This window comes from Bubalus kerabau, chromosome 15 (genome assembly GCF_029407905.1).
Source record: "Bubalus kerabau isolate K-KA32 ecotype Philippines breed swamp buffalo chromosome 15, PCC_UOA_SB_1v2, whole genome shotgun sequence".
Classification (NCBI taxonomy): domain Eukaryota; kingdom Metazoa; phylum Chordata; class Mammalia; order Artiodactyla; family Bovidae; genus Bubalus; species Bubalus kerabau.
This window is the reverse complement of record NC_073638.1, coordinates 72582829-72607272: the sequence shown is the minus strand read 5'-3', so window position 1 is coordinate 72607272 and position 24444 is coordinate 72582829. Positions and strand designations below refer to the sequence as shown.

Below are 24444 nucleotides of genomic sequence, written 5' to 3'. Positions count from 1 at the left end.
AAGTGGCTATCCTGTGACTATTGCTGGGTTATATTACGTCATGAATCCTGTTTATGCTGTGATTACTTTTGAAGAGAATGGAATGGAGAGTCACAAAATAGCACAATTCCTAGTTGCTTTAGGTGTAGAGTTAGGTTATTTATTTGACTTTTTTTCTTGTTTCTTGAGGTATGCCTGTAAAAAGAAAAACACCAATACAGTATACTAATGCATATATATGGAATTTAGAAAGATGGTAACGATAACCCTGTATGCGAGACAGCAAAAGAGACATAGATGTATAGAACAGTCTTTTGGACTCTGTGGGAGAGGGAAAGGGTGGGATGATTTAGGAGAATGGCATTGAAACATGTATAATATCATATATGAAACGAATCGCCGGTCCAAGTTCGATGCATGATACTGGTTTCTTGGAGCTGGTGCACTGGGACGACCCAGAGGGATGGTATGGGGAGGGAGGAAGAAGGAGGGTTCAGGATGGGGAACACATGTATACCTGTGGCAGATTCATGTTGATGTATGGCAAAACCAATACAATATTGTAATTAACCTCCAATGAAAATAAATAAATTTATATTAAAAACAACAAAAACAAAAAAAACAATTCCAATATCCCTTCTGGGGCAGTCTCTTATCTGTCCAGACTGGAGCATCTCTCAGGATGGACGTGTACACACTGCTGTATTTAACATGGATAACCAACAAGGTCCTATTGAATAGCCCAGGGAACTCTGCTCACTGTTGTGTAACCCTGATGGAAGGGGAGTTTGAGGGAGATTGGATACATATGTATGTATGGTTGAGTCCCTTTACTGTTCACCTGAAACTCTCACAATACTGTGAATTGGATATACTCTAATATAAAATTTAAAATATATGAAAATTACGTTGGTGGATTTTACATTTTCTCTTAAGTTTTCTTAAATTCATGGTGACTTCTCAACCATGAAAATTAATGATTGGTATATGTCTGCTTGAAGTTACCTTGTGTTTATTGGTTTGCATTTTTATCTAACATCTCCTTTTAAAATGGTTGCAGGAGGTGGGGGGTGGTTTAGGATGGGGAACACGTGTACACCCGTGGTGGATTCATGTTGATGTATGGCAAAACCAATACAATATTGTAAAGTAATTAGCCTTCAATTGAAGTTAATAAATTTAAATTAAAAAAAATGGTTGCAGCACTTTTTTACTAAATACTTAAAAGAACAGCACATAAGAATATTTTCATGCATTATATAGTGATTTTTCCATCTCCTGAGAGTATCTTTCTTTAAGTATCCATGCTGTTTTGTTTTGTTTTGTTTTCACTCCATCTGGCATATAATATGTGGCAGGATTAGGCTAGAGATCTTTGGGCTCAGCATCTTCAGAAACTTCATTATTATTAGTCCAGTTTCCTTAGAATATAATATACTAAAAGGACAATGGATTTTCACGAACGCACTTTGCTATGTCAAAGGAAAGCATGTTTGAAAATGAAATCCTGAAAGCCAGTATTGATATCCAAGACTTCAGAGACCTCTTTGCATGCCTAAAATAGTAATGGCAACATTTTTATCTCGTGTGCCTCCTTTGATCTATCGATAATAGCCCATTGAAACACAATATAGAGAGTAATTCTATGGCCATATCTGGGCTCAATGTGAGTTCGAAGATCAATTAGTGAAGTCTGTCGTGATGAGGGAACTGGGAAACAGTGGCACCTGGGCCAGCTAGTTACCCGGCTCAGGCCTACAGCTTTCTACATCGTGACTTTCTGTCAATGTATTCCTAAGGATGACCTGGATAATCTTATACTGTTGTAACCTTTACCCACGTTCAACAGGAGCTTTATTATTTGAGAGTTCTTACTAATGTTCAACTTGCATAGAGTTGGTATAATTTCAAGCTATTTCCTCTTGTTCAGCCCTCTTCAGAAGTAGATTTGCCATACAATAACTCTTCTTACATGTGAAGGTGGTTATTCAAGAATGGCCCTGGGGATTGTCCAGAGAAGGATGGAAGCTGCAAATTGGGACACCCGCAATTGGGATGTGCATTGTGTTCCATCTCTAGGCTGAGAAGCCGGGCTGTTTTCAGGGAAAACAGACATTCCTGTTTCATCACAGCAGGAATGAGAGGAGCTTTCTGAACAGAATAGAGAAATACAATAGCGCCGACTTGCACAATGCAGACTCATAATGGAAAACAAATCTGACCCATTTTACAACAAAGAACCACTCCCCTCAGAGCTTCTGTGGTCCCATTAGCTGTCTTTGGGCTCACAGATATTAACTGCACCGTACTGCCTGATTATTCCTAACCTTCTTTTTCAGCAAGGCCTGTTTAGAGTGGTGAGAGTTGACAAAAAGCTGATCATCACTTGGGCCCAGAGTATGTAGATGAATAGAGAGAAATGAAAAAGAACATTCAAGGATTTTGCCGGAAGATAATTGATGTGTTATTTTAGCCCAATGAAGTAAAATATAATAGAAGGAGTGGAGAATAGTTTGAATTTTATCCAATTGAATAGTCTTTAAATCGTATGCAAGCTTCAAAGGGAAGAAAACTTAGATTTATTAACTGCTTGTCTCATGCTAGGCACTATTACATATTTTCTCTACATTCTTATTGGGGCTAAGGAAACCTGATAAACAATACCCCTTCTTTTCACTTACATTCAGAAGCAGTTGAGAGGCAAACGAAGGGTATTGGCAGATGGAGATGAAAACATCAGCTTTATGACTTTTGAAGGTGTTGGAGAATGTGATTCAGATGCAACCACGTATACCTGCAAATATAGCACAACTTACTCCAAACTGCAGGCCCTTCCATGGAGGAATGGAATAGGACTGTGAATATTCAGAGGAGAGAGAGAGAGAGGAAAGACTCTTCAAGCACAGCTGAATCTTATATCAGAAGAACGATTCTCAGGTGGGGAAAATAAGAAAAGAATCAGTGGAGGTGCCCTATTGGAAGGCCTTCCCCATGGAAACGTGAAGAGTAAGGAAAAATCATTCCCTGCTAAGATTTTCCTCTATTTCACTGTTAACAATCATCGTGAAATGTCTGTTGGAGGCAAAAATGTATATTTTCCAAGATCTACATTTCCATACATGGAAGAGATTTTTCTACCTCATGCTCTGGGAGAGAAAATTATTAGAATATTTATGGCTTTTCTTACTCCCTCTAGCTCCCCAGTTCTTCCCCAAAGGAAGACAGGTGACCTATCTAATTGGTATATTTAAGAGCGAGAACGGAACAAGCTTGGTTTCACCTCCTCTGGCTTTTTCATCTGGGTCAGCAGGTGTTCGGAGGTGTTTGTCTTGAAAACAAATGAGTATATATGCTCTTTGAGAAGGCCTGAGGCTTCCTTCTCTGCTCAGAACTTGGTAGGTTGGGCTCAGCAATCCAGGGGTGAACTTTCAAAAGCCTCTTGTGACCACAGAGCTAAGTGCATGTCCATTCAGCTTTGTCCAGAATTAAGCTAGCAGGGTTAGCATTTTTGTATCACTCTAACTGGAGTGCTTAGCTCTTAGTCGATTCTAATGCAGGAGGAGAAAAAGAGAGCACTGTTTCTTGGTTCCCTGAACCTACCAAAATCTTGGACTTTAGCCTGCAGTTTTGAAACGCTGGCATTTCGGGAGCAAGTTGGCACAGATTTAAGGCTGCTGATATAACTGAAAATGATGACTTCAGACTTGGGATTTGGGCATGAAGACCCACGACCGCCCACTTTGACAGGTAAGAGCTGTTCCTTGTGTCTAGCTTCTTGGATGCAGAGAGAATATTTAATAGGAAGCCAGGCTTCTTGGGCCTTCCTTGGGCGTTCAAGGCTCAGCTGTTGCAGGTAATGCTGGCTGACTTGAGAAACACATTTTACCTGAGCAAACAAAGCTCGATGTTGGGATGAAGAGCAAGGCTTTTATTACTAGTCAAGAATTATTTCAAACTAGTAGAATTTTAGTATCTAGCCTCCTGGGTTGGAGTCTTGCTATGGGGATCTCGAAAAGCAGTATCTGACTGCTTTTATTTGGTGGTTCAGCTGTGTCTGCAATGTGGGACATGACACTCCAAAGACAGCTGGCTTCCACAAAACCAAGTGTGTGGCGCCTGCCAGGCCTAGTAGACAAAACTAGATCCAACGTCCAAGCTCTGTTCCTTTCTGTGTTATTTTGAGCAGCGTTTAGAGCCAACAGGAAGAACTAGACTGGGGCAAGGCTCTTTGCCTCATGGGCTTTGTCACGGCTAAACGTTTAAACCCTTACCAAATGGTCCAAGTTGGCTCCAGATAGTTTAATTACATGGTCTTTGAATACTACTGAAAATATTGAAGTCCATGACTGTGCTTTTATTTAATGGAAGGGGAAAATTTTTATAAAAAGGAATGAGTGCCCTTATTATACACAGGCTACACATTTTTTTTTATAACCTAGAAAAGCAACTTCCTATATTTTTATTTCAACCCCAATGATTAAGAAGTCAATAACGAAGGTCAGAAAAGTCTGTAGCTGGAACACTCTCACAAAGAACCAATTTTGCTCAGGAGGAACTGTATTACTTAGAAAAAAATTTTTTTTTTACTCTAAGTACAAGAATCAGAGCAAAGAGGTAATAAAGAAAAATAAAGACACATGACATGATTAAGCTGAAAGAGACAAATTTCATTGAGAAAGATTGACAAGTAGATTAGATATATACAGGAAATTAGATACTGGAAATCAGGCTAGATACATTCAAAAGGGAAAAGAGTTGTACCCAGGTAGAACTGCTTTTAACAGAGGGACTTGGAAAAGGGCAGGCACTTTAATTGTTATTAGATGGGAAGGATATCTAGGATTTAAATTAGTCTAGCACAAAAAATGATTATGTCAATGAGAGACTGAAGTGTTATCCCCCCAAGACTCCCAAGAGTCCTAGAGAAACCATTCAGAGGTCCCTCTTCAAGTTGTAGATAGAGGCGAAAAAACAGCTGAAAACGTTTCTTGTGGATGATCTTAAGCTCTGGGAGATGACCACCACATTGACATAGCTACCAAAGAAAAAGATAAAGATACTCTCTGTGCCCTGAGGGAACAAGTTGAAGTAATTTATGGAGTTGGGACTCCATGGAAAGGAAGAAGAATAAAATATAGTCCTCCGTGGAGAAGGCGATGGCACCCCACTCCAGTACTCTTTCCTGGAAAATCCCATGGACGGAGGAGCCTGGTGGGCTGCAGTCCATGGAGTCACGAAGAGTCGGACACGACTGAGTGACTTCACTTTCACTTTTCTCTTTCATGCATTGGAGAAGGAAATGGCAACCCACTCCAGTGTTCTTGCCTGGAGAATCCCAGGGACGGGGGAGCCTGGTGGGCTGCCGTCTATAGGGTCGCACAGAGTCGGACACAACTGAAGTGACTTAGCAGCTTAGCGGCAGTGGTTACCTAAATGTGAAAGAAATCCGAAAAGGGGAGGATAGATGTGTATACATACAACTGATTACTTTGCTGTTCTTTACAATGTACAACATTGTAAAGCAACTATATGCCAACACAAATTAACTTCAAAAATAAAACATGGCAGGGGAGCCAGGCCAGACGAGAATAAAGCAAGCTGAGGTTTGGGTTCTTCCACAGGGAAAAGTAAATTCCTGTCTGAGTTTCTCCACCTCAGAAAGGTGAGTGTGGATGATATTTGCTTAAACATGAATCCTTTTAGGAGACCTCAGATGATCGTTATCCCATCTCTTCAAAAGAGAGGATGAAACAGTACAAAATACAGTAAAATAAGCTTGAGTGAACTGCAGGAGTTGGTGATGGACAGGGAGGCCTGGCGTGCTGCAATTCATGGGGTCACAAAGAGTCGGACACGACTGAGCAACTGAACTGAAGCTCCCCAAAATAAAAATGACTTTAAAACAGGGGCCAGAAGGCAATATAAAACTCAGAGAGAACAGAAGTCCTCCTATCCAGCAATTTCTCCAGCTCCAACCAGGAAAGAAGGAAAGGGACAGGATAATATGTGAGAATCTCAACAAAAGTTTCCCCAAAGTGACAGAGGATTAACAGAAGAGAGTATTAGAAACATATCTATATTCTACTACCATGAACTAAATTGTTGAAAATATTTTAGCAGCCATTGAAGTAACATAAGTTATTCAAGTCTATAAATTTTAGAAGTCAGGGAAGGGTGAGGTGTCAATAAAGAAAACATGGCAAAGATATTGATTCTGGTGATACCCCTAGGAGTTTAATATCAGAAGCATTAACAGAATCTGTTGAGGGTGATCCTTTGGCAAAATATAAATTAAGAATGAAGTGGAAACTTTTCCTGTGATGGAGATTTTATAATCTCAGGTGATGCTGTGGCAGGAAATAGCTGCAATAGTTACTTTAGCATCAGACTAGAATCACCTGCTTAAAAATTATAAGCCACGATCCTCCTATTCAGCACTCATGTATCAGAAACTTAAGGCTAGCAGGTGAAAGGGATATCTAAGGGTTTTGGGTGTCCTAGATTAAAAAAGACAGGAAACTCTAAGAAGATCAAGTTGTGAATGCCACCATTAGAAGTCTTTAAAATGTGTAAGGAGACAATGGACCAAGTATAAAAGTAGAATGCAGTTTTGTGTGTGGTTTTTCCCTTATAGACCACATGTGTTATTGCTGTTGTTCAGTCACCCAGGTGTGTCCAACTCTTTGAGACCCCATAGACTGCAGCACACCAGGCCCCTCTGTCCCTCACCATCTCCTGAAGTTTGCCAAGTTCATATCCATTGCATTGGTGATGCCATCTAGCCATCTCATCCTCTGACATCCTCTTCTCCTTATGCCCTCAATCTTTCCCAACATCAGAGACTTTTCCAAAGAGTCAGCTGTTTGCATCAGATGACCAAAATCCTGGAGTTTCAGTGTTGACTTCCTTTAAGATTGACTGTTTTGATCTTGCTATACAAGGGACTCTTAGGAGTCTTCTCCAGCACCACAGTTCAAAAGCGATCAATTCTTTAGCATTCTGCCTTCTGCACAGTCCAGCTCTCACAACCGTATGTGAATCTGGGAAGACCATCATCTTGACTATGATCTAGACCTTGACTTGACCTAGACCACATGTAGAAACACCATGGATCTCTTGAATAGAAGTCTCTGAAAATTAAGTTTAAACTCACAAATTGGGGATGGATGACACAGCTTGATTATCATCCTAGAGAGAAATCAAAGTTTACTTCATCTGCCCAACTTGCCTCAGATTGAAAGGAATCTTTTCTGGGTTTCGAGCAAAAGTTGGGTCTGAATTATACAAATAATATATCATTTTGTTTGAAGAGCTGTACCAGGGGACAGGTACCAGGTTATGTTTCTAAATATGATAAGGATAGACTGTGCTGTGATAAACTAGTGTTTGCTTTTATCATTTTGTACTTTTAAGTAAGCACCCTGATATGAGGCACCTAGACACATTTGACCTCACTTTTGCAGGATTTCTGCCAAAAATGTATAATCTGAATCTAATCATGGGGAAATGTCAGACAAACCCAAATTGAGGGAGAGTCTGCAAAATCACTGGCTTGTAATCTTCAAAACTACCAAGGTTATGAAAGACAAGAAAAAACATTGAAAGAAAAAAACACATTAAAGTCAAAACAACATGAAGGACAAAAAGAAACTCTATTAGGCTGAAGGAGATGAAAGACACAAGACAGGGAAAGCAAGTGCCTGCTGCTGGATGCCATCCGGGAAAAAGGATATTTAATTGGTGAAGTCTGAATAAGGTCCTAGATTAGATAACACTTTGAATCACCATAAATATCCTGATTGGAAAAATTATACCATGGTTATGTAAGAGGATATTCTATTTATACAAGTATAGAGACATCATATTATATTTTCAACTTAAACTTTTTTTTCCCTTGAGAAAGAGGGAATCAGAAAAGAAGTGTGATAAAATGTTAACATTTGGAGAATCTGAGTGAAGGGTATACAGGTAGCATTGCCAGATTTTGCAAACAGAACACCTGGTTAGATTTGAATTTCAGATAACTAAGGGGTATTTTTGTTAGAGATTTATCCAACTAGCGCATGGGATAGATTTATATTTAAAATTGCTGTTTTTAAAATTCTAACATATCTGAATATCTTTTATTGTCAATATTTGGAGCATATTTATATTAAAATAATTATTTACATGAAATTCAAATTTAATTGTATGGCCAGTGTGTTTTCTGACAACCTTACCATAGCATTTCTTTGTGCCATTTTTACAGCCTTCTTGTAAATCCACAATTCTTTCAAAAGAAAAAGTTTTTAAAAAGTAAGGTATGCAAAAGGAATCAAGAGTTTGACAGTTTTAAAGGACTTGCATCTATCACAATTAAAAAAAAAGTGGGGGACATCTTTCTATCTAGAAATTTGAGTCAGCATCCTACCTGACTGGGCAAAATGGAAATTGGGAAGGACAGAGGAGCCTGGCAGTCTATAGTTCATGGGGTTGCAAGAGTCATACACAACTTAGCAACTAACTCACCACCATAAGACGTGAGATTTAATTTATTTGGATCTTACCATATACTTGTGATTTTGTTTTGTTTTGTTTTTGTTTTAATCTCCACTAGAAATATGATAGGGTTTCCCTGATGGTTCAGACGGTAAAGAATCCACCTGAATTGTGGGAGACCTGGGTTTGATCCCTGGGTTGGGAAGATTCTCTGGCGAAGGGAATGGCAAGCCACTCCAGTATTCTTGCCTGGAGAATTCTCATGGACAGAGGAGCCTGGTGGGGTACAGTCCATGTGGTCACAGAGAGTTGAACATGACTGAACGACTTAGCACAGAAAGCTGATGAGGGAGGGAGGTTATGTTAAATTGGGGGAATTTTTGTTTTGCAGGCATTGTGTTACTGGAGCTTATACTGTCACTTAAAATCATTATCTAACGTCTAGCACAATATATTAGACAGCTTACCTGTGGATATTCTGAAATGAGAAGTGGAATCTCAAGTATTAATTTTCAGCCTAGTCTACAGCAGTACCTTGGAGTTAATGTGCTGTTCTGAAACATTTCTGAGCTTTTCATTGGCAGGCAGGGACAAACCATTGCCTACTGGTGATGCCAGGAGACTCACTAGAGGTACAGTAGTTGTTATTAGGAGAAATTTAAAATGGTTTGACATCACAAGGAGGTAAGTCTGTCTCATTGGAGGTGAACAGGTGAATTATTGCTTCTTATTAAAGTGACATCCTCCACTCAGCTTTATCAATAGTAAAGCAATATTTTTGTCTTCACCTTCAAAATTTTATATTCTTTCATTTCTTAAAACAGGTTTCAGATCAGATCAGTCACTCAGTTGTGTCCAACTCTTTGCGACCCCATGAATCGCAGCACGCCATGCCTCCCTGTCCATCACCAACTCCCGGAGTTCACTGAGAGTTCACTCAAGTCCATCGAGTGAGGGATGCTATCCAGCCATCTCATCCTCTGTCATCCCCTTCTCCTCCTGCCCCCAATCCCTCCCAGCATCAGAGTCTTTTCCAATGAGTCAACTCTTCGCATGAGGTGGCCAAAGTACTGGAGTTTCAGCTTTAGCATCATTCCTTCCAAAGAAATCCCAGGGTTATTAGAGTATAATCTATATGCAAAAAACTACATATGTTAAATATGGACAATGTGATGAGTTTGGACATATGCCCGTGATACTTCTCAGTATAGTCAAGCTATTAAATATACCCATCACCTCCAAAGTTTTCTTGCGCTCCCTCCTTTTTTTTTTTGCTGTGATAACTACATTTAACATAAGATCTATCCTTCTAGCAAAATTCTAAGTGTGCATGCTGTTTTGTTAACTACAGTGTTGTACAGCAGAGCTCTAGAACTTACTTAATTTGCATAACTGAAACTTTATATTCACTGAAAATCATCTGCCTATATCCCCCTCTCCCTGGTCCTTGGCATCCACCATTTTAGTCTTGACTTCTATGAGAATGACCCTTTTAGATGTCTCCTAAATCACTGCAGATGGTGACTGCAGCCATGAAATTAAAAGACGCTTACTCCTTGGAAGGAAAGTTATGACTGACCTAGATAGCATATTCAAAAGCAGAGACATTACTTTGCCAACAAAGGTCTGTCTAGTCAAGGCTACGGTTTTTCCAATAGTCATGTATGGATGTGAGAGTTGGACTGTGAAGAAGGCTGAGTGCTGAAGAATTGATGTTTTTGAACTGTGATGTTGGAGAAGACTCTTGAGAGTCCCTTGGACTGCACGGAGATCCAACCAGTCCATTCTGAAGAAGATCAGCCCTGGGTGTTCTTTGGAAGGACTGATGCTAAAGCTGAAACTCTAGTACTTTGGCCACTTCATGCAAAGAGTTGGCTCATTGGAAAAGCCTGATGCTGGGAGGGATTGGGGGCAGGAGGAAAAGGGGAAGACAGAGAATGAGATGGCTGGATGGCATCACCGACTGGATGGACTTGAGTTTGAGTGAACTCAGGGAGTTGGTGATGGACAGTGAGGCCTGGCGTGCTGCAATTCATGGGGTCGCAAAGAGTCAGCCATGACTGAACAACTGAACTGACTGAACTGATAAGTGCAATCCCCTGGAGAAGGGAAAGGCTACCCACTGAAGTATCCTGGCCTAGAGAATTCCATGGGCTGCAGTCTATGGGGTCACAAAGAGTCAGACACGACTGAGTGACGTTCATATGTGCAATCATACAGTATTTGTCTTTTTGAGACTGGCTAATTTTACTTAGCATTATGTTCTCCAAATATAGTTAATCTTTTAATCTAAATTGTGGATGAGGAAGAAAAAACTATTATTTCTTTTCTTTCCCTCAGGCAAATTCTTAACCAGTCCCTGTAGATGAGAGTAAGAGTCAGTGTATTTAAGTATCTTTCTCCAGGTTACGTTTATAGAAAGTGTCCAACCCAAATTTAAATTGTGGTTTACTTTTTATTCCAGTGTTCAGTTTTGTTTTGTTTTTTCATCTTGATGACCACCATTAAGAATGTAATGATGTTATCTAATATTTATATAATAATCATAACATTCACATCTAGCATAAATAACCATTCTCTAAACTATATGGCCTCTAGTCAGTATGCATTGATCTAAATATGTGAATAATATTTAATGGGAAATCAATAATTGAATGAGACACTAAATGCTTAATATTTCATAGACTGCTGCTGTCTTATTCTCTTGGTACAGTAGAAGCTACTAATCATTTTAAATAATAATAATTTATCTCAACTCTACAAATGAACAACATAAAAAAACCCTCAGTTTACTTATTCAGTTCCCGATTCATTTAATTCTTCTTTGTCAAGTTATTCTAAGGTGTTTTCCCTCAAGTTTCATACCAGAGAGCAGGCTTTCTTTTACTTACCAAACCACTGTACTATCTGTGGTAGATAATAGAGTATCATTCAGCACCAACTCCCCTGCAGCCTGAAGCAAAGGCATCTCGAGCAATGAGGCAATGCACAATCTTTTTGAGGGAGAGAATTAAGTGCTCATCGTGAGCCACTCAGGTTTTATGGTGATTTGTTATGCAGCATTATTGTGTGGCTGACTCTTAGAAATTACTCCCAATCTTGTTTGAAAAGCCACTAGGGAAAATGCCTTCTGTAGGGAGCCTGCAACAATCCCTTCTCTCTGTTGCTATTTCCAACTGCCTTGTGCTGCAGAAAGAGCGAGCGAGCCGTGGTCTGTTACGTGGTGGAGCAAGGAGGTGGTTACATGCTCAGCACTTCCCAGCTGTCTTCCATGAGAAATGCGTGATGGATGGTGTTTATAGGAATGTCGCATTTCCCTGAGGATCTCTGGGAATGCTTGACAAGCTGGCTGTAACTTTCCCAGTCCTTTTTTTTTTCTCTAATTCAAGACAGCATCTTGTCATAGAGGTAAAAGTGAGAGTGATGTTTTTTACAGAGATACTATTGAATCTCCTTTAAGATGTATCCAAAAATAATTGTCCTGAACATCAGCATTTCAATATTCATTTGCCTAACAGCTAATATGACAGAACTATGTGTCAAGGGGCTTCACAGGTGGCACCAGGGGTAAAGAGCACCCTTGCCAATGCAGGAAACATAAGGGATGTGGGTTCAATCCCTGGATCTGGAAGATTCCCTGGAAGAGGGCATGGCAACCCACTCTAGTATTCTTACCTGGAGAATCCCCCTGGACAGAGGAGCCTTGTGGGCTGGGCTATAGTCCATAGGGTCGCATAGAGTCGGACCAACTGAAGCGACTTTAGCACACACGCATGTGCCGATATAGCAGAGAACTATACTAAAGGAATACGTAGAAACATTGTTCCTCTCTCATTTTATGCAAACCTATTATTTCTACCTCAAGAGTTGAAACCACGTATTATATCTCAACTGTACCGAGCATAGATAGTATACACTCAGTAATTCCAATCACTATTTTTAGCGGTCTTCTAAAGATAAAGGCATTATAACTTCTCTCTTTCTACATTTTAGTGAAAAGCACTGATTTTTGACCCCTGAAACTATCTTTTGTATGCTCTCATGACTTTTTGGATTTTTGTAAAGGAAAACATGCGAAACTCCCACTGCTGCTAAGTCGCTTCAGTCATGTCTGACTCTGTGAGACCCCATAGACGGCAGCTCACCAGGCTCCCCCATCCCTGGGATTCTCCAGGCAAGAACACTGGAGTTGGGTGCCATTGCCTTCTCTGGGAACTCACACTAACTGCCGTCAGATCCCCTTTCCTGCTGGACAGTGAACTTTTTGTACCATCTCGTACCAATATTACAATGTTGCAAACACTTCCAGGTATTAAAACAGACTCATTTTAATGATCACAACTGACAGTCTGGTCCATTTAAAACTTTTCTCTTCATATGTTGCCTAAAGCTCCTATATTCCTCCGGGTATAGATTAGATTTATGGTTCTTGTCCAGGACTTAGTGGGGAACAGCTATATACATCCCATTTGTTCTTTCTGCCATCCATGACTTGACCTTCATTACTCCGTTTACTTCTCTGACATCAGAATAAGGAAGAGGGAGAGGAAAAGATGGCCTTAAGTTGTGGCAGGTTAGTTGTCTCCTTTCTCAGTTGTAATTGCAAATCACCTCTGTGACTGTTTGCTCTTTGAAGTCTGTTGCAAATGGCTACCTTACTTTGCTTTTGTGCAAAATAAGGCTCAACTTCTGGTTCCGTCTTGGATACATATTTGTTGATTCTTTTTTTGTTTGTTTTGTTTTGTTTTTTAATTTTATTTTATTTTTAAACTTTACATAATTGTATTAGTTTTGCATTCTTTTGAATGGTTCTTGGGTCCCCTCCTACTTAGTCTCCTGGCATGAAGTACTTGACTGGGACTCAGCTTCTTCATCACTAATTGTCAGCCTTAATTCCAGTTTGTAGTTCCTCAACTGTTTTATTGTTATAGCTTTCTAGTCCAGAAGATGCCCCTAAGTGTGGGCAATGCAGGGCATGTCCTAGCTAGCTGCAGCTAGTGGTCACTTGTCCCCATAAGTGGCGGAAATGCAGGTTGCTTCTAAAGCAGTCTTTCTGACTTTTTCTTTTGTCATGTCCCATTCGTGCATTTCTGTCTGCTCCCGTTGTATGTGGAAGGTCCACAATGGTTTAATGGGCATTGTGTCAGTGAATGAAATCCCAGGTTTTCCTTCCTTTAAGATGCCCCATACTTAACTCATCTATCTCTTAATATCCTCCTCTCCTCAACTTCAGAGAGGAGAAACAAGCTGTATGTCTTAGGATTACACTTACCTTCACGAGTCAATTTTCTTGGCTCCCTGATAGCACTTTTTAACTGTCCTTAGAACATACAGACAAATGAATGGACCTAGAGATTGTCATACTGAGTGAAGTCAGTCAGACAGAATGACAGATATCATATGATATCACTTATAGGTAGAATCTATAAAGAATGGTACACATGAACCTATATACAAAATAGAAAAAGAGCCACAAATGTAGAAAACAAATATATAGGGAGGGATAAATTTGGAGATTGGAGTTGGCATATAAACACTAATATACAAAATAGATAGCTAATAAGAACCTACTGTATAGCACAGGGGAGTCTCCTCAATACGCTGTAATGCCTGCTATGGGAAGGGAATCTAAAAAAGAGTGGCTATATGTACAGCAGACTCACTTTGCTGTACATGGGGAACAACACAACCTTGTAAATAAGCTATGTGTGTGTGTTCAGTCACTCGGTTGTGGCCAACTCTTTGTGACCCTGTGGACTGTAGCCCACCAGGCTCGCCTCCATGGAATTTTCCAGGCATGAATACTGCAGTGGGTTGCCATTTCCTTCTCCAGGGGATCTTCCCAACCGAGGAATGAAACCTGCATCTCCTGCATTGGCAGGTGGCTCCTTCACCACCAGCACCACGGTGGATGCCTATAAAGAAAGAACGTGCAGACAAACCTGTTTGATGCCTTTGCAGCCGAGGCAAACCTACTCCAAATACTGCTTGAATTAGGTGCTCAGGAGAGCACCCTCTCAACCATGGCAGACGACATGATTGCTCAGCAAATACTCTTCCTTCCTACCTCCATGGAAGGTGCTTTCTCATCCTCACCACACCAGCCTGAAGCTTGGTCATGTCATTTTATTGTGCCAATAGGAGGTGAACAGAGGTGGCTGAGCAGAGGCTTTGATGCACTTCTGTGGCTGACCTGTACTCTTGCCAGCAACTATGCCCCGGGTAGCTGCTGCTGTTTCAGGCTTGGTTTCAGAACAAAAGACACAGAGAGCCGACGTGAACCCAAGCTCAGGACACCTTTGCGGGCTCCTTGACTGGGGAGTGAGGAATGACTATTGTTGGAAGGGCATTGAGATTTGAGGGTTGTTTGCTGATGCAGCGCAATCTGATTAATATGTCAAGTCAAATCCCTGTACTCTTTTACAAACTCGGTCACTGCCCCACACTAAATCTGCCCTGCATTCTGGGCCAACTTTTTGGATGTGTGATCTATGCAGTCACAAATGGCCTCTTGGTTTAATGCTCTAAAGCCACCAGTTTGAAATTATTAATATAATTTGGACAGCCGGCTCCATATTATCATTTTTTACTGGATCCCATCAGATTGTATAGTTGGTCCTGGATCTGATATAAGTATTTTAATGGGAAGTTGGCAGAGGGCAAGCAGCAGCCTTATCTAGAAGCATGATAACTCTGGCTTCTGCTTTATCATATGATACTCCAGGCATTATCTTCATTACCTCCACCATAGTTTGGCCTCAGGTCAAATAACAGGGAGGGAACACAGCCTCACCCATCACAGAAAATTAAATTAAAGATTTACTGAGCATGGAAATCATGGCATCTGGTCCGATCACTTCATGGGAAATAGATGAGGAAACAGTGGAAATAGTGTCAGACTTTATTTTTTTGGGCTCCAAAATCACTGCAGATGGTGACTGCAGCCATGAAATTAAAAGACACTCCTTGGAAGAAAAGTTATGACCAACCTAGACAGCATATTGAAAAGCAGAGACATTACTTTGCCAACAAAGTTCCATCTAGTCCAGGCTATGGTTTTTCCAGTGGTCATGTATGGATGTGAGAGTTGGACTGTGAAGAGAGCTGAGTGCCGAAGAATTGATGCTTTTGAACTGTGGTGTTGGAGAAGACTCTTGAGAGTCCCTTGGACTGCAAGGAGATCCAACCAGTCCATTCTGAAGGAGATCAGCCCTGGGATTTCTTTGGAAGGAATGATGCTAAAGCTGAAACTCCAGTACTTTGGCCACCTCATGCGAAGAGTTGACTCATTGGAAAAGACTCTGATGCTGGGAGGGATTGGGGGCAGGAGGAGAAGGGAACGACAGAGGATGAGATGGCTGGATGGCATCACTGACTCAATGGGCGTGAGTCTCAGTGAACTCCGGGAGTTGGTGATGGACAGGGAGGCCTGGCGTGCTGCGATTCATGGGGTCGCGAAGAGTCAAACACAACTGAGTGACTGAACTGAACTGAGCATGGAGAGCTAAGAAAGCCTTCCTCAGTGATCAGTGCAAATAAATAGAGGAAAACAATAAAAAAGGAAATATAGATATCTTCAAGAAAATTAGAGATACCAAGGGAACATTTCAGGCAAAGATGGGCACAATAAAGGACAGGAATGGTATGGACCTAACTGAAGCAGAAGATATAAAGAAGAGGTGACAAGAATACACAGAAGAACTATATGAAAAAGATCTTCATGACCCAGATAATCAGGATGGTGTGATCACTCACCTAGAGCCAGACATCCTGAAATGTGAAGTCAAGTGGGCCTTAGGAAGCATCACTAAGATCAAAGTTAGTGGAGGTGATGGAATTCCAGTTGAGCTATTGCAAATCCTAAAAGATGATGCTCTGAAAGTGCTGCACTCAATATGGCAGCAAATTTGGAAGACTCAGCAGTGGTCACAGGATTGGAAAAGGTCAGTTTTCATTCCAATCCCAAAGAAAGGGAATGCCAAAAAATGTTCAAAGTACCACACAAGTGCACTCATCTCACACGCTAATAAAGTCATACTCAAAATTCTCCAAGCCAGGCTTCAACGGTACATGAACCATGAACCTCCAGATGTTCAAGCTGGATTTAGAAAAGACAGAGGAACCAGTGATCAAATTGCCAACATCTATGGGATGATAGAAAAAAAAAGAGAGTTCCAGGAAAAACATCTACTTTTGCTTTATTGACTACACTAAAGCCTGAGACTGTGTGGATCACAACAAACTGGAGAATTCAAGAGGTGGGAGTACCAGACCACCTTACCTGCTGCCTGAGGAATCTGTATGCAGGCCAAGAAGCAACAGTTAGAATGGGACATGGAACAACAGACTGGTTCCAAATCGGAAGAGGAGTACGTCAAGGCTGTATATTGTCACTCTGCTTATTTAACTTCTGTGCAGAGTACCTCATGAGAAACGCTGGGCTAGAGGAAGCACAAGCTGGAATCAAGATTGCTGGGAGAAATATCAATAACCTCAGATATGCAGATGACACCACCCTTATGGCAGAAAGTGAAGAAGAACTAAAGAGCATCTTGATGAAAGTGAAAGAGGAGAGTGAAAAAGTTGGTTTAAAGCTCAACATTCAGAAAACTAAGATCACGGCATCTGGTCCCATCCCTTCATGGCAAATAGATGGGGAAACAGTGACAGACTTTATTTTAGGGGGCTCCAAAATCACTGCAGATAGTGATTGCAGCCATGAAATTAAAAGACACTTGCTCCTTGGAAGAAAAGTTATGAGCAACATAGACAGCATATTAAAAAGCAGAGATATTACTTTGCCAACAAAGGTCTGTCTAGTCAAAGATATCTTTTTTCCAGTAGTAATGTATGGATGTGAGAGTTGGACTATAAAGAAAGCTGAGCCCTGAAGAATTAATGCTTTTGAACTGTGGTGTTGGAGAAGACTCTTGAGAGTCGCTTGGACAACAAGCAGATCCAACCAGTCCATCCTAAAGGAAATTCGTCCTGAATATTCATTAGAAAGACTGATGCTGAAGCTGAAACTCCAGTGCTTTGGCCACCTGATGTGAAGAACTGACTCATTTAAAAAGACCCTGGTCCTGGGAAAGATTGAAGGCAGGAGGAGAAGGGGACGACAGAGGATGAGATGGTTGGATGGCATCACCGACTTAATGGATATGTCTTTGAGTAAACTCTGGGCGTTGGTGATGGACAGGCAGGCCTGGCGTGCTGTGGTTCATGGGGTCGCAAAGAGTCGGACACAACTGAGCTACTGAGCTGAACTGAACTCACAGGCAGGTCCACACAAACCCATACATATACAGCATTTGCTCTCCTGACATCATGATTCTCAACTAAGCTGCAGAATCTTTAAAAAGTTGCTTAAGTGCTGCTAAAGTATATTTGGTTGCAAAATGGATAGCAATACCTATAATAATGGGGTCTTCAATGGCAACCCACTGCAATATTCTTGCCTGGTGAATCCCAGGGACAGAGGAGCCTAGTGGGCTGCTGTCTATAGGGTCGCACCGAGTTGGACATGACTGATGTGACTTAGCAGCAGCAGTAGCAAGTGCAACAGAACTCTTCAAGATCACTGACAGATGAACAAGTCTTTCTCTGTCAATTTCTCTGACCAGTATCACCAAATAGACCAAATTTTTATAAAGAGGATAAGTCAAAGCTGTGATATTTAACTTTTGCATTTTCTCACTATTGCATCACGGTCAGCAAAATGGACTAAAATACTTAATAGGTTTTCAAAATAAATATTCCCGCAGTAGTAATGATTCCTGCAATAATGATTTACATGATAATCTGTGTAAGAGCATAGGCTGGAAATTGACCTTGATTTGATTATTTGTTTAAAGAGCATGTTTATCTCAATGTTTTTTTATACCACCAATAAAATCAGGCTGGAATCTCCAGATTTAACCAGTATTTGGGAGAAGTGTGTGCACATAAATGCCTTTGCTTGTCTCAGGATTCAGTTGAGCCATTTAGTTTATTTTTAGAGCTGCTTGGACAATTGTGAATAAGAAAGCCATTTCATGTCATTTCTATTGCAACCATTAAAAATTGCTGGGAAGTTGCAGACTTGTGAAAAACTTCAGAGCTCCATCCATCTTACAATTGCTGCCTCCAAGATATGTGTACCTTCTGAGGAAAGTAACTGGAATACAAGCCTAAAGGAGTGAACACTGGGCTGAGAAACCAAGAAAGGTCTATGGAGACAGAGTTCATCTACATATACCACATTTAGAGGAATTTTGATTCTACTTTGTGGGTTCATTCAATCTACAGACATTTTCTTAATGGCAGGCACTGTGCTGAGCACCAAGGCTATTCAGAGAACAAAACAGTCCCTGTTTTTGTTTTGTTTTTTAATTTTTTTTTAATGTGGACTGTTTTTTTTTTTAAGTCTTTATTGACATTGTTACAATATTACTTCTGTTTTTTATGTTTTAGTTTTTTTGGCCATAAGTCACGTGCAATCTTAGTTCCCTGACCAGAGATCGAACCCACATCCCCTGCATTGGAAGGTGAAGTCTTAACCACTGGACCACCAGGGAGGTCCCGAGGATTCTTGTTTTTCAAGCCTTAATCGAGTAGTTAATTTAGAAGGAAAAAGGAGGACAGTGCTTAGCTTGGAATGTAAGACGCACAAATCTTAATCAGCTCTCAGCTAATGAAAAAATACTCCTGAACTCCTACAATAGTGATAAATTGTTCATGACATTATAGCTTACGTTTTATGTTTATTCATTTATGTCTGATCTTGGTATTTTGTGAACCTCTCTCAAGCACCCTGAGAGATGAGAAAATTGAGGTGATGTGTGCAATAAATAAAAAGAATCCACCTACAATGCAGGAGACCCTAGTTGAATTCCTGGGTCAAGAAGATCCACTGGAAAAGGGATAGGCTACCCATCCCAGTATTGCTGGGCTTCCTTGTGGCACAGCTGGTAAAGAATCTGCCTGTAATGTGGGAGACCTGGGTTTGATCCCTGGGTTGGGAAGATCCCCTGGAGAAACGAAAGGCTACCCACTCTAGTATTCTTACCTGGAGAATTCCATGGACTGTATAATCCATGGGGTTGCAAAGAGTCAGACATGACTGAGTGACTTTCACTTTCATTTAGGATTGACTAGTTTGGTCTCTTTGTTGTCCAAAAGACTCTCAAGAGTCTTCTCCAGCACCACATTTGGAAAGCATCAATTCTTTGGCACTCAGCCTTCTTTATGATCCAACTCTCACATCTGCACATGACTACTGGATAAAATATGGCTTTGATTTTATGGACCTAACACATATGTGGAATCTGAAAAAAATGATGTAGACAAATTTACAAACCAGAAATAGAGGCACAGATGTAGAGAACAAATGTTTAGATACCGAAGGGGAAAGGGAGGCAATGAGATGAATTGGGAAATTAGGATTGACATATGTATACTATTGATACTATGTATAAAATATCCAGAGCTTCCCAAGTGACACAGTGTTAAAGAATTAGTCTGCCAAACAGGAGAGCTGGGTTTGATCCCTGGGTCAGAATATCCGCTGGAGGAGAAAATTGCAACACACTCCAATAATCTTGCCTGGAAAATCCCATGGACAAAGAAGCCTGGCAGGTTAGTCTGTGGGGTTGCAAAGAGTCTGACACGACTTAGCAACTAAACACCAATAAATAGGTAACTAATGAGGACCTTCAAAAACTCTCTACTCAGTGCTCTGTGGTGACCTAAATGGGAAGGAAATCCAGAAAAGAGGGATTATATGTGTTCAGTTCAGTCGCTCAGTTGTGTCGACTTTGCGAACCCATGGACTGCAGCATGCCGGGCCTCCCTGTCCATCACCAACTCCTGGAGTTTACTCAAACTCATGTCCATTGAGTAGATGATGCCATCTAAGCATCTCACCCTCTATCGTCCCCTTCTTCTCCTGCCTTCAATCTTTCCTAGCATCAGGGTCTTTTCAAAGGAGTCAGTTCTTGGCATCAGGTGGCCAAAGTATTGGAGTTTCAGCTTCAGGATCAGTACTTCCAATGAATATTCAGGACTGATTTCCTTTAGGATGGACTGGTTGGATCTTCTTACAGTCCAAGTGACTTTCAGGAGTCTTCTCCAATACTACAGTTTAAAAGCATCAATTCTTTGGTGCTCAGCTTTCTTTATAGCCCAACTCTCACGTCCACCCATGACTATTGGAAAAACGATAGCTTTGACTAGACAAATCTGTGTTGGCAAAGTAATGTCTCTGCTTTTTAATATGCTGTCTGGATTGGTCATAACTTTTCTTCCAAGGAGTAAGCGTCTTTTACTTTCATGGCTTCAGTCACCATCTGCAGTGCTTTTGGAGCCCAGAAAAATAAAGTCTGTCACTGTTTCCACTGTTTCCCCATCTATTTGCCATGAAGGGATGGGACCAGGTGCCATGATCTTAGTTTTCTGAATGTTGAGCTTTAAGCCAACTTTTTCACTCTCCTCTTTCACTTTCATCAAGAGGCTCTTTAGTTCTTCTTCACTTTTTTGCCATAAGGCTGGTGTCATCTGCATATCTGAGGTTATTGTTATTTCTCCCAGCAATCTTGATTCCAGCTTGTGCTGCATCCAGCCCAGTGTTTCTCATGATGTACTCTGCATATAAGTTAAATAAGCAGAGTGACAATATACAGCCTTGACGTACTCCTTTCATGATTTGGAACCAGTCTGTTGTTCCATGTCCAGTTCCTGACCTGCATATAGATTTTTCAGGAGACAGGTCAGGTGGTCTGGCATTTCCATCTCTTTAAGAATTTTCCAGAGTTTGATGTAGTACACACAGTCAAAGGCTTGGCATAGTCAATAAATCAGAAGATGTTTTTCTGGAACTCTCTTGCTGTTTCATTGATTCAAGGGATGTTGGCAATTTGATCTCTGGTTCCTCAGCCTTTTTAAAACCAGCTTGAACATCTGGAAGTTCATGGTTCACATACTGTTGAAGCCTGGCTTGGAGAATTTTGAGCATGACTTTACTAGCGTGTGAGATGAGTACACTTGTAAGGTAGTTTGAGCATTCTTTGGCATTCCCTTTGTTTGGGATTGGAATGAAAACTGACCTTTTCCAGTCCTGTGGCCACTGCTGAGTTTTCCCAATTTGCTGGCATACTGAGTATAGCACTTTCACAGCATCATCTTTAAGGATTTGAAATAGCTCAACTGGAATTCCATCACCTCCACTAGCTTTGTTCGTAGTGATGCTTCCTAAGGCCCACTCGACTTTGTATTCCAGGATGTCTGGCTCTAGGGGAGTGATCATACCATGGTGGTTATCTGGGTCGTGAAGATCTTTTTTGTATGGTTCTTCTGTGTATCCTTGCCACCTGTTCTTAATATCTTCTGCTTCTGTTAGGTCCATACCATTTCTCTCCTTTATTTGTGCCCATCTTTGCCTGAAATGTTCCCTTGGTATCTCTAATTTTCTTGAAGAAATCTCTTGTCTTTCCCATTCTATTGTTTTCCTCTATTTCTTTGCATTGATCGCTGAGGAAGGCTTATGTTTAGCTGATTCACTTTGCTGTACAGTAGAAAGTAGGACAGCACTAAATTACAATAAATGTTTTTTAAAAGCAATGCCTGGCCCCACCTACACCACATGACGTACAGTCTGCTGCAGGGGTGGCTGGGCCTCTGTATTTTCATCAAATATGGAGGCCTTCCCGGTGTGAACCAAAGTTGAGAACAAATTACTCCTCCAGGTCTTTTCACCTGTGATTAAGCGGTGGATTTCAAATGTTTAAAACTTTTTTTCTTTTTGTAGTAAGAATACCTAACCTGAGATTCTACCCTCTTCACAAAGGTTTAAGTCTATAATAAGCACTGTTAACCATAGACACAGTGTTGTACAGCAGATCTCCTGAATTAATTCTTTGACAAACATGATAAGAAGTTAAGATCCTTATATAAGTTAATAATAATAGAATAGGCATTTGCCATAACACTGCTTGTCTTTACTACATATGATGAAAGCTAATCTTTTATTTTTGCATTTTGTAAATGCAAATTGTTTCTCAATAAATTAATGTCACTCACCAGTAATGGACCATGACTCACATTTTGAAACAGACACCTTTAGAGATACAGCCTCAGGGCTTGTAGGTGGGCTTCCACAGACCCCCGTTTAAACCAGAGCAGCTTGCTAAGTAGCTCTCTTCCTGTCTCTCTCTCTGTGGATTTTTAAAAAAATATTTTATTCTGTTCTACATACAATTTTATATAAAGTGTTCCTTAGATATAAAACATGAAAATAAATAACTCCTTTAGCCACAACAAGGTGCCCTATAGACTTGGTCCTAAAGGAGATAAGAATAATGAGTAACACACACTATCTCTGCCCTCAAGTTGCTTTTCATACAATTTATGAGCCATGACTAATCCATGTGAAGCAAATAGTAGATAATTAAGTGCTAGGGAGATATGGTAGAATACCAAAAATATATCAGGCTTGGGAGTTAAGGCATTTAATTAAGGAGGGTTATTGAACTTTCACTGGGTCCCAGGCTTTGTGCTAGGCCTTGAGAATACCATGAATGAGACACAGTGTCCACCTTCAAGGAGCTGAAAATTGAGAGGGAAAGAGAATCAAAGAGGCTTTTGCATCCAGTTGTCATTATTATTATGAAAGAAATACATGGGAGCACAAAGGAAGAACCTGTCTAATGCTGGGTGAGAAAGAAGGGACTTATGACCTTGCAAATGAAGACTTGGGCTTAATGGGGAGGAGGTACCCAGGCAGATGGAGAAAGGTCCCAGGTGAAGGGGTTCGGAGCATGTGGTCTGACCCTGGGGGAACCACAGGTAGGTTAGAAAACCCAGAGGGTGAGAGAAAAGGGAGAGTGCTGGTGAGATATGTAGTTAGGTGGCAGATATGTAATGCCCATATGTAAAGTTAGCAGATATGTAATGCACAAGGCCTTGAAAGTCACGTGAAATGATTCCGATTCTATACTGAGTGCTTTGGGGGAGGTCACTCTGCCACCAGCCAAAGTCAAGATTAGATGTGCACTTAAGGCAGTGTTTATGGACCCTTGGGTGGAAACTGGAGAAAGAGTTCAATGGCTTGCAGAAAGTTAAGATATGACTGGGCTGCAAGATTTGGGCAAGAGGAAATAAGAGAAAAACTGGGCCATGGGCAGTGTGAACAGAGCAGAAGAGTGAAAAATGGAACTAGAATTACTGTGGGACCCAATGCCTATTGTAATTTCAAATTCTGATTTGGCTGGTTACCAAAAGTAGTGTTTTGTGGAAGTTGTTTAACTTCAGGTTTTCCCATGTTCAAAATGAGAATATTAGAAGCTATGTGCTCTGTATTATTTCTCAGCTTCAACTTTCTAAGGTTATAAGATTTTCTAGCAAATATTTTACCCTGGTTATGGAGAAAGTGGGTAATAATGACCTAGATGAGGATGGTCGATTGGTCCTGAAAAATGTTGGCTGATATTTTAGATTTTTATTAAGTGGGTATGAGACCTGAGAAAGTATCAGACTTAAAATATGTTACACTTATTAAGTAATCTTTATCACTTTACATATAATTACAGGTAGGAAGGGGCTTCCCAGTGGTGCTGGTGGTAAAGAACCCACCTGCAAATGCAGGGGACTTAAGAGATATGGATTTGATCCCTGGGTCAGGAAGATCCCCTGGAGAAGGGCTTGGCATCCCACTCCAGCATTCTTGCTGATTAATCCCATGAACAGAAGAGCCTGGCAGGCTACAGTCCATGAGGTCTCATAGAGTCGAACACAACTGAAGTACGTGACTTAGCATGCACACACACACAGGTAGGAAGAACACATGTCTCCCCATTTCCAGCTCCTTTCCCAGAGCTAAGCTCATTCTTTTCCTGATTTCCTCCCTGGAAGCTGATTGCATCGTGAGCCTTGTACTACCAAAGTCTGATTTTCTGTACTCTGATATTTTCCTCTAAAAACATGTGTTGTGGTTGTTGGATAATTTGTAGCTCG

The 24444-nt window shown here is 40.7% G+C and overlaps 1 long non-coding RNA gene across 1 annotated transcript in view; it reads left to right on the top strand.

Moving 5' to 3' along the window:
* Positions 1 to 2992: 2992 nt before the first annotated feature.
* The window catches only part of LOC129629333 (uncharacterized), a 36054-nt gene continuing 14602 nt past the window's right edge, over positions 2993 to 24444 (top strand). The window contains exon 1 of the long non-coding RNA XR_008703171.1: positions 2993 to 3726. This is a non-coding gene — a long non-coding RNA (uncharacterized LOC129629333). The remainder of the gene's footprint in view (positions 3727 to 24444) is intronic.